We start from the raw sequence: 10,665 nt of genomic DNA on the forward strand, positions 1-10,665 counted from the left end.
ATGTAGCATCCCTGTAGCCTAAATCGGGGTTGGGGATACTGGTTTTATAGTGTTGTATACACTCATACATTCATCAAACCTCTACTTTTGCATAAACGTTTGCATGCGTTTACGAGTCCATACAGTGTAAAATTATATTAAACGCATCCACTGGACATCTGCCCTTTGGACAAAAAAGGCCAAATAAAAGTTGACACTTAAAAGATACAGGCCTCTGATAGTCAGCTGATGTCAGAGTACAGTTGTGGCACCAGGAGTGATCTGAGAAATAGTCTGCATGCAGTCAGCTTTATTAAAGGAGACCCATTCACTGTTCAAAGTGGCATATTCCCTAACAAAAACTAGTCCTTTCAAAATGTGGCCATGAAGCTCACCAGGTAAAGGAGTTAAGTAGCAGCTGGTTATGGGTCTGATTCTTAGGGAGCTCATGTACCATCATACTCGTAAATAGGTAAAGCACTGGATTAGAGTGGCTGCCAAACCCCCAAAAGTGTAAACAATTCAGGCTACATTTGCTGAAAAAAAAAAGAAAAGTAATTAATTTAAAAAAAATTCAGCATTTGAACAATTTTATAATCCTGCTGCAGTACTACCAAAAACATGGGAAAGATTTTGTGATGTGCAGCAGTGCCTTACCTAAAGAGCTAAAGTCCAGGTCAGTCTGACTCCCTCAGATATCTAAAAGAACAGTAAATGTTTTAATGAAGACCCTTACCAAAGCAGTATGGTCAGAGGCCTAAAGTGGCCATCGCTAATCTGATCTTGCTTTGTTTTTCTCCTCTCCCCTTAAGCCATTTTGGAGTGTTGTTATCCCATTCACATTGTGGTTAAACTCTTTGCTGAGCATGTATTTATGTTAATGTCAATAAAAGGCAATTGGAGTTTGTAATAAAACGTGTACACAGCTCAGACTGCAGGGGGCAGTCTGATCCATTTAGACAAATGACAAATTGAAAAGGATGATTCATACATGAAATAAAGATCAAAAATAATTTCTTCTAATTTTATTTGACTGTCTATATCAAATCCTTTGTTACTTGTATAAGTTAGAACTGACAAACATACAGAAGAGTCTGCAAAGGTTTAATAAAAAATTATACAAATGAAAGCAACAATTTTCCTTTTCATTTCAAACTGACATTTCAGACTGTAAATAAGCCTCAACACTAATCTTCTGTGGCTTACTTTAGAATGTTTTTATTGTATTTTTTGTACATTTTCAAAAAATGAAGAATTTACAAAAGTGCACTTGATTGACAGAGCTTGAATTGAATATAAAAAACAGAAGAAATTGACAGATTTGCATTGTGTGTATGAGCGAGAGAGAGAGCAAGAGAGAGAGCGAGACTGGCCCAATTCCCCTTTGGTACTTTGCCTTCACTACGAGTGACGCTCACCCTCAGAAAAACTAAAAGTGTGCTCGGTTAGTCAGGCTTGGCCTGTCTGTCAAACAGGAAACATCAAAAGGTACTCTCTTTTCTGTGCATTCTGTATTGGTAGTGTCTGTTAAACTGTACCGATAAACCATGGGATATGAAAGTAGTAATCAGGTTCCATGAATGAACATCAATGCCCGATGCTTCATCGGGGCTTTGTGGAAAGCAGGGCCAACACTAATAGCTTTGAGACACTATGACATGGTGAAGATCTGTGAGTGGGGGTATGTGGGGGATTAATCTGGGTCCCGATCTTTAGATGAGCAGGTGCTTCCAGCATGTAACACTGGGTTACATGCTGCTACGATCTTGGTTGGCTAAGTATTCTGTAAAGCTGAATGATGAGCAATTGGACTTCACCATCTCCACTATTAATGTCTATTGCCTTCAGGAATAGATCCAAGGCTTGTTTCTTCTTGCCCTCTGCCAGACAGCGTTTCCCAGAATGCACCAGTGCCTCGTATGTTTCCTCTGGCTCCTGAGGGACTTCTACAGTGCTCTCAGATGGGCTGACCAATTGCAAACAGGTTTCTGGAGTGGGTACTGGTGCAAACTGTTCCATGGCTTCACTGGAGTCTAGTTCCACATTGCCTGTCGATTCCTCAAAAGCACTCTGCTCTTCCTCTCCTTCTTCACTTTCATGCTCCTCACAAGTCACTTCCTCACCCGTGTTCTCTGAACTCAGCATCTCTCCATTGACCTCTTCCTCTTCAACCGATTCATCAACAGATGTTCCATTGGCATTTGATGCCTGGCTAAGACACATCCCTCCAGAGCTACAGCACCCTTCTTCCTTCTCCTCTTCAACTGATTCATCAACAGATGTTCCATTGGCCTCTGATGTCTGGCTAAGCTCTGCCCCATCAGAACTGCAGTCCTCTTCCTCTTCTATCTCTTCTTCTTCCAAGTCCTCCAGCAGAGACTCCACAAACGAGCGACGTGCTGCTACCGAAGTATTCATACCGTGCCTTCGGGGGGCGCTGCTGGTCAAAATGGATTTGGGTGTGGAGGAACTCCTAAAGCTACTAGCCAACGGGCTGCTCGCTAAACACGGCTTCTCTGCCTCCTCTTCCTTCAGCTCATCCTCCTCGCTGTCATAGATGACTTGGGCCCTTTTCTTCCTGCTGCCCAAGCACAGGAGAGAGTCGTCTGCTGACATGGACACGACGGAATGCGTCATCACAGGAGAGCCACAGGGGCTGGTGTTCTCCAGCTTAGCAGCCTCGTTCAGCTCACTGCCACTTACTTCCATCTGCAGCAGGAAGCCTTCCTCGTCCATAGACGACCTCTCCTCGCCCTCCTCAAACATGTCTGCACTGTCGTCTAACTGCAGGTTAAAGTTGCCCTGGAAAGGCTCTGCCTCCACAGATGCTACTGATGCATCTAGCTCCGCCCCAAGCAGGGCTTTGGATGAATCTAACTGGCCAAGGAGGGAGAAGTGCTGGGGGAGGAGCTGAGCTTTTATGCTAGTGGTCAGCACCATGGAGCTTTCTCCACTCTCTGGATAGAGGTTCTTCGGATCAGGGTGCTGCTCCTTCAGGTCCTGGCTGCAGGATTCTGCCAGCAGGGCCACATTGTCTCCCACCGCTAGCACGCGCCCGCTGATTCTTGAGCTCTCTGCAGCTGCATTCTCCTCCACCAGCCGGGAGGACAGCTCTATTGCCCCAGCAGACAGCACAGACTCGTCCCTGCCTTCCGTTCCCCAGTCCTCAGGGGCCATCTCAGACTCACCATCGTGATATCTACACCCGTCGATTCTTGAGCTCTCTGCAGCTGCATTCTCCTCCACCAGCTGGGAGGACAGCTCTATTGCCCCAGCAGACAGCACAGACTCATCCCTGCCTTCCGTTCCCCCATCCTCGGAGGCCATCTCAGACTCACCATCGTGATATCTACACCCACCGATTCTTGAGCTCTCTGCAGCTGCATTCTCTTCCACCGGCCGGGAAGACAGCTCTATTGTCCCAGCAGACAGCATAGACTCATCCCTGCCTTCCGTTCCCCCATCCTCGGGGACCATCTCAGACTCACCATCGTGATATCTACACCCACTGATTCTTGAGCTCTCTGCAGCTGCATTCTCCTCCACCGGCTGGGAGGACAGCTCTATTACTCCAGCAGACAGAACAGACTCATTCCTGGTTTCCATTCCCCCGCCCTCGGCAACAATCTCCACACTACCGTCACGATGCAGCACCTCCACGTCCTGCTCACTCTCGCTCTGAGTGGGGTCGTCAGACCTGGACTGCGTCAGATCCACCGTGGGTGGGGGACTTTGGGGAGTGGATGGTGCCCTACGCGCTCTCACGTCAGCCTCATCTCCATCACGGTTCCGGGCAAGCCATGCAGGCTCTGTGTCATGTGCAATGCTCTCCAGTAGCTGCCCATGTAGCTCTGACTCGGCCCGCACCAGCTCCTGGGCCTTCTGCACGCGCGTCTCGATGTAGCGATGCAACTCTGCATCCTGCGGTGCATCCACCCCGGCCTCCCTGGAGAACAGCAAGTCGTGGTCGGAGATGCCGAACATCTCCATGGTGTGCAGGCAGGCGATGTGGCGGTCCAAAGCGGGGTCCGAGTGGCGGTGCTGCCCATGCATAGACTGCAGCTGCTGCTGTGTGGAGGAGCTGCGTGTGTCCTCCAGGATGAACAGCTCCTTCAGCTCCTGTTTGCTGAAATAACGGAAAGGGTTCTTCTTGTCGCCTGTTTTCTGGCAGATCAGAGAGTCTTTAAACACCTGCAAGAGTGACAAGATGCGACATAATGGATCACACTTATTTTAAAGACAAAGCTTAAAAGACCTAAAAAAAAAAATGCTTAATGGAAGAAGTTACAGTGATGAACAGTAAACCTTCTATGTAACTACAGAGGCAATGCAGAGGTAATGATTGTGCAGTATTTACACACACACACACACACACACTCACTCACTCACTCACTCTGGATTACATCTTTACAATTAAAGATGGTGCAGACTACTTTTGACTAAACTATGCTGTAATATGATTATTTTTACAGAATTAATCAGTGGCTATAAAATATCCAACCACTAAACATAAGTGTTCACACCATAGCCTGCATTTTCCAGTAAAGTACAATTTCAAGCCAGTACTTTGTCACACAATATGAATTCAATTAATCAAAGCGGGCTTTGCTCAGTGTAAATATTTATAAACACAACATTACATTTGCCTCTTTATACTGATCATCATGGGATGTGAGACTTGTTTAACCATTTGAGATTCAATTTGCACCCCATTTACCTGCCGGCGGTAAATTTTCTCCTCAACAGTTCCACAGGTGATGAGCCGATAGATGACAACATTGTCCGTTTGGCCGATTCGATAAGCGCGGTCCACCGCTTGGGCATCAGTCGCCGGGTTCCAGCTGGGGTCAAAGATCACGACCCTATTAGCAGCCGTCAGAGTGAGGCCGACCCCGCCGACCTGCGTGGTGAGGAGAAAAATGGAGTAGCGCCTGTCTGTCTGGAACAGAGTGATGCGCTTCTCCCTCTCGGACAGCTGGGTGACCGTACCATCCACGCGGAGCAGCTGGAAGCTCCTGTTATGCAGCACGCGCTCCATGATGTCCAGCATCTTCCTGGACTGCGAGAAGACGAGCGTGCGGTGCCCGTCCTCCCTCAACCGCTCCAGCAGAGACACCAGGAAGCGCAGCTTCCCAGACTCCTCCACCAGAGTCTCGTCCGGCACGTGGTCGATGCGGCTGGCTGCCGACTCGCTCTGCTCCTCCTCTTCAAGGGCAGGGTTAGCGGCAGAGCCCTTCTCCAGGCCCAGCTGAGTGACTGCTCGAGTGGAGAGCAGCCTGGGGTGGTCACAGAGCTTCTTCAGCACTGTGAGCTCAGCCAGTGGTGAGCGCGTTGTTGTCAGCAGCTGTTTAATGTGATCCAGGGAGATGAACTGGTTGTAGATGTCCTCCTGGATTGGGCTCAGGTAGGTCCACACTATCAAATCGTTCTTGCGTGTCAGGGACGGCATCTTGGCGGTCTCACCTGCATTCAGGCATTTGTCCTCCTCTTCATCACCCGTTTCCTGCTCTGCACCTCAGCCTTGGTCCTCCTCAGGAAGTAGGGTTTGATGAGCTCCATCAGGTTCTGGGAGATCTTCAGGCCAAGCGCCTTCTCCCCAGGTGTGGCGTCTTTCTCCCGGGCCCGCGTGATCGGGTTCTCGTACTCAGCCTTGAACGTCTTGGCAGTGCCCAGCAGTGAGCCCTTGCAGGTGAAGTCAAAGAGCGCCCACATCTCACGCAGGTTGTTCTGCACAGGCGTGCCGGTGAGCAGCAGGCGGTGCCGGGCCGGAATGGCGTGGGCGCACTTTGACGTCTTGGTGGACGAAGTCTTGATCTTGTGCCCTTCGTCCAGGATGACATAGTCCCAAATGAACTCCTGTCTGGCAGATGATGCCAGCTGTTGCCAGTTGTTGATGAGCATCTGGTAGGTGGTGATGACCACGCCCCCTTTGCGCTGGACCCGCTCCAGTTTTCGGTTGCGCTCTGCTATACTGGTACCATGGAACTCCTTAACCCGCATGCCTGGCGTCCACTTGCTAAACTCCTGCACCCAGTTCTTGATCAAGGAGGTGGGCATGACCAGCAGCGTGTGAATGGCCAGCCCAGTGTCATACATGCCTGACAAGAAGAAGATCACCTGGATGGTCTTACCCAGTCCCATGTCATCAGCCAAGATCCCCCCTTTGCGCCTGTCGCGATGCAGGCTGTAGAGGAAGGCCACGCCCTCCTTCTGATGCTCATACAGTTTATCGTACAGGCCTTTATATAGCATCAAGCCGCTGTTGTTTACATTCACAAAGGCTTCGTCTTCTGGGGACGCTGCAAGGTCCTGGATGGCCTCCTGTAGGCGCTGTATTCGGTTCTGCAGCTTGGCGCTGGGCTGGATCTCGAAGGCCAGGCGGAAGAGTTCCAGAGAGCGCTCCAACTCGCCCCGCTGGGCAGCCTCCTTCCCCTCCTGCCTGTACCTGAGCGCACGCATGCATGCACAAATGCACATACATACACACAAATGCAAGCATACATTAGACAACTTTCACATTGTTAGTGATGCTGCTGCTGAATTCAAATATCTGTATAACACAAGGAACTAACACTAGTGACATGCAATGAATGTAATGCTTTGACTGTAAAGTGTGTTAGGCCAACACCTCAAAAACAAAACCCTAATGACAACTACCATGCATGTTGTGCTTTGACTGTAAACTGATGTTCTCCTAACTTCAAAACACATACCTGTAGTATTTTTCCAGGTTGTCTGCATTAATGTTGAGGGACCTACACAAGAAGCAATACAGCATTACATCATGCCCACTTTTCCACTCTGAGTCAGTGAATAACAAGAATAATAATTTTACTCGTTATCTATTTCACCTATCCATTGTAGCAAATCGAACAACTTATGTTTCAAACACTTCAAATGCAGACTAAAGACCCATATATTTGTAGAATATTTAAATGACCACTGATCCTATGTTGACTGAGACTAGTACTTATTGTGGAGTATTGTTTATTACACTGATGTTGACTGCTCCTTTGTTGACTAACAAACTCTAGTACCTCTTTATTGCACTTATTGTTGTGTGAGATTATGCATTTTGTACTTCTAGGCATCAGCAGTGATCCCTGTATTTCTACAGTATTCTAGTTCATTGGTATATTGGACTTAAACCTAATCTACTGGCTAGGACGTGTTCTATGAGCAAACGGCAAAACACTTTTGTAAGTCCCTCTGGATACGAGCGTCTGCTAAATTCCGTAAATATAAATGTTTCAGTTGTCTACCCCACTTTCGCTCTCTCCGTTCCTTTCATTTCTGAGGTCCTGTTGTTGGTTTCATTTTAATCAGGTATTTTTTTTTCAAAACCACTTTTGCTTTTGAGACCAGAGATGCCGGGTGAGGGGCGAAAACAGAAAACCACAGAAGCAGCACTCATCATGAAAATGTAGTCTTGCGTTATTCATTTCTATACTGGCACACAGCATTAAAATTAGGTAGCCAGGTTCATCATTACAGTCCGACGCCAGTCGAGTAAAACGTACACTCGACGCCAGCAGTCGTAGCTAGAAATCAACTTACCCAAGTTTCAATATCCAACTTCTGGAGACAACAATCACTAGCTAGCTAGCTACCTTTTTTGTTGAAACCATAAATAACAAGCAAGCAGCGAAGTTAGCGCATCAAATGCGATCATTTTCAACAAGCTTGACTAAACAGCAACTCGGCATTTGCCTTCATTCTGCCCAACACGCCTATGCTAGGTTAGCCAAGACAGGCTAGGACAGCTTAGCTAGTCTAAATACTCGTGACTCGACATCAGAAACGGAGAACGAGCTAACTACTTATCTCTAACTACATCTCCTACAAATAAACAACTTTATTAATCACTTACTGATCAAACTTCTCCGACAATAAGTCCATATTTACTGTCAAACACACCGAACGTCCAAAGGCAACGCTCGAGCCGAGGTAAACACGGGCAAAGCGCTTAAACTAGTTTGGGGTTTTTTTCCCGCCATGATGCTGACCAATCAGTGACAAGGCTGACCAGCGGCTCTTTTTCTTATTCGCTGGCGGCGAACACTCACACCGCGCTACTACCCACTATCGAGACGCGAGAGTTTCGGAGCCTTCAACATGGTGGAGAAAGAATATTAATCTGCAGGGGAAGTGTTTGAAGGGCAAAGGTGAAAAAACAAAAAGGAAGCATTAAAAAAGGCATCTACTGCACGACACGTGGCCACACGTGATGCATCATGTATAGTTTTCATTCTTCATTAGTTTATCATTATGTTATTAGGTAATACTATTAAATTATAATCGTTTCTCTATGTTAAAAACACGAGGGGAATTAAAACCTTTAAAATATGTATTTCACAAACACCTCCAAAGTAAAACACAGAGGGGAACTATTAACATTTGTTTCACACACACACACACACACACACACACACACACACACACACACACACACACACACACACACACACAGATGTGATGATGTTAAAAAGAAAGCTATGATTAGGGAGCTTATACTCAGGAAAGAGAGCTGGTGGGAATAGCAGAATTGTGTTTCTGTCAGTGACCTCACTGTGATCAACCTCAATATCCCCCTCAATTGACAGTAGCAGAAGATCAAAGAAACTTCTTTCCCCACATTGGTTTCTGACATGAGGTTTGATCAACTTTCGTTTAAAGAATTATCACTCTCCTAAAGCAGCTGTCACTGGGACTGTAGCATATGTTTCGAGGAGCATAGTCAGATTCCATGTTGTTGTCTTTAAGGCACCTTAGCACAGCTTTGACCTTTCTGGATGTGAGAGCACATGATGAGTGGAATACCTTCGGTATTCAGTGACATAATTTTCATCTTTCATATCATAAAACTGGCACATGTCTCTGACAGATAGGGCATCTCTGTCAGTTGTCATGCTCATATCGTTATCTGAGGTGGTAAGGCAGTGAAGATGTGATAGGCTTGATCTAGTTGGTGTGTCATCCTGCCCCTTGAATCTCCAGTGTGGCTCCTGGGAGAATATGTCAAGAAAGGCAGAGAACACCTTTTCCTGGTAGTGCTCCTCTAAGCCTTGGGCTTGGCTATCCTCTGTATCAAACAGGGAGCTGTACTTGTACCTTTGAGGTACCTTCCTGTGTTATGCTTGTCCAGGTATTTCATCTGGACCCTCAGTGCCTATTGCCTCTGCTTGTCCTTTTGCTTCTGAAAAAATTACCTTGAACTCTTCATCCTTCCTTATTGCTTTCATTCATTGCATGACACCCTCCACAATGGTGTAGGATGCACCATCATCATACACCATCAGATCAAAGGTCTTTGCTCAGAAGTGAAGCAGATGCAATGGCAGTCTCATTGACAATGGGTGTGGCAATGTCCATGCACAGAATACATTTATAATCTATGCTACACAAGAGCATCCAGGCATCACCTCATATAGGGTCTGGTGGGTCATGCTCAGCCATGTTCTGGAGTAGCTTCATCATGGCAGAAAGAACCTTCAGGGATCTCAGTGTATCATTTCTGCATGCCCACTGAGTGTTAGACAGCCTTTTAAATTCACAGTCTTGGTCACGGTATATGGACAGTTTTGGAGATCTGTATAGACTCTCAACTAAACTGAAAAAAGAACAAAACACTGTGTTGACTTGGCACTCTACACCAAAAGAAGGTTGAGAACAGAGGGGAAAAAAAAATAATTTACCACCAAAAATTAGCAAAAAAGTTATTTTTAATATTGTAATATTTTTACATTTTGTAAAATATAATATTTTTACATTTTGTAAAAATATAATGTGCAGTTCACATTAAGAATCAGATTGCTTTGTAGTCCTTAAATGAACCAGTTTATTCTCCATAGAGCAGGTCTTCCACATGGAGGTGACCATGTTTAAAATAAATTTAAGACTGTGAAACATCTCTGAAACAACCAGGTTACTAGATGTCAGGTTACTAGAGTGCTGGTTAACGTGTAGCGTAAATGGGACACCTTTTAGTCACTATTTCATATTTCTCCCAAATAACATATGGAAATAAGAACAGCTTTCCTGGGAATTTGGCTATATTAAAATACAATGTATGTTAACACAGAGTAGGAGAGAAGCAACCAGATGTGAAAGGCTGACACCATCTGACACTAGGCAGCAGGCAAATATGACAATGATGTCATAGATATGCTAATTAGCACATGGCATCATCTAGAGACAATTAGTGACATTTAAAGCAGGCTTTAGTACTTGGCAAAAAGTCATGCATGGTATGTGTGACCGAACAGACTCGTGTCAGGTTAGGCTGGTTCTGGGTTCATGTTCTTCTAGCTCTGCCAGATTATAACCTGTCATAAACAGCTCATATATAGACAAATCTCTCTCTTGTCAATTAAACAGCATATGAAAGCTAAAGTGTATGCAGATGTATGTAAATGTGTTATAACCTGTGATAGTATACTGCACATCATTCACATCATATGTTCTGCATGCCAGTAAAAATTAAAACTCCATCAGAGTTTTGCACACACACACACACACACACACACACACACACACACACACACACACACACACACACACACACACACACACACACAACAAACACACACACACACACACACACACACATAACCACACATACAAAACAACAGCATAGCTTCCTCATTGTTCATATAAAGAAGTGTGTGTTGGAAATTCATCAGACAG

General features: G+C 45.8%; 1 pseudogene; it reads right to left on the minus strand.

The window, feature by feature from the left end:
- Positions 1-976: 976 nt before the first annotated feature.
- On the minus strand, positions 977-8,076 carry LOC145659097 (DNA excision repair protein ERCC-6-like; annotated as a pseudogene).
- Positions 8,077-10,665: the final 2,589 nt, after the last annotated feature.

The sequence above is a fragment of the Electrophorus electricus genome, chromosome 8 (assembly GCF_041902795.1).
Source record: "Electrophorus electricus isolate QZ-2024a chromosome 8, ASM4190279v1, whole genome shotgun sequence".
NCBI lineage: Eukaryota > Metazoa > Chordata > Actinopteri > Gymnotiformes > Gymnotidae > Electrophorus > Electrophorus electricus.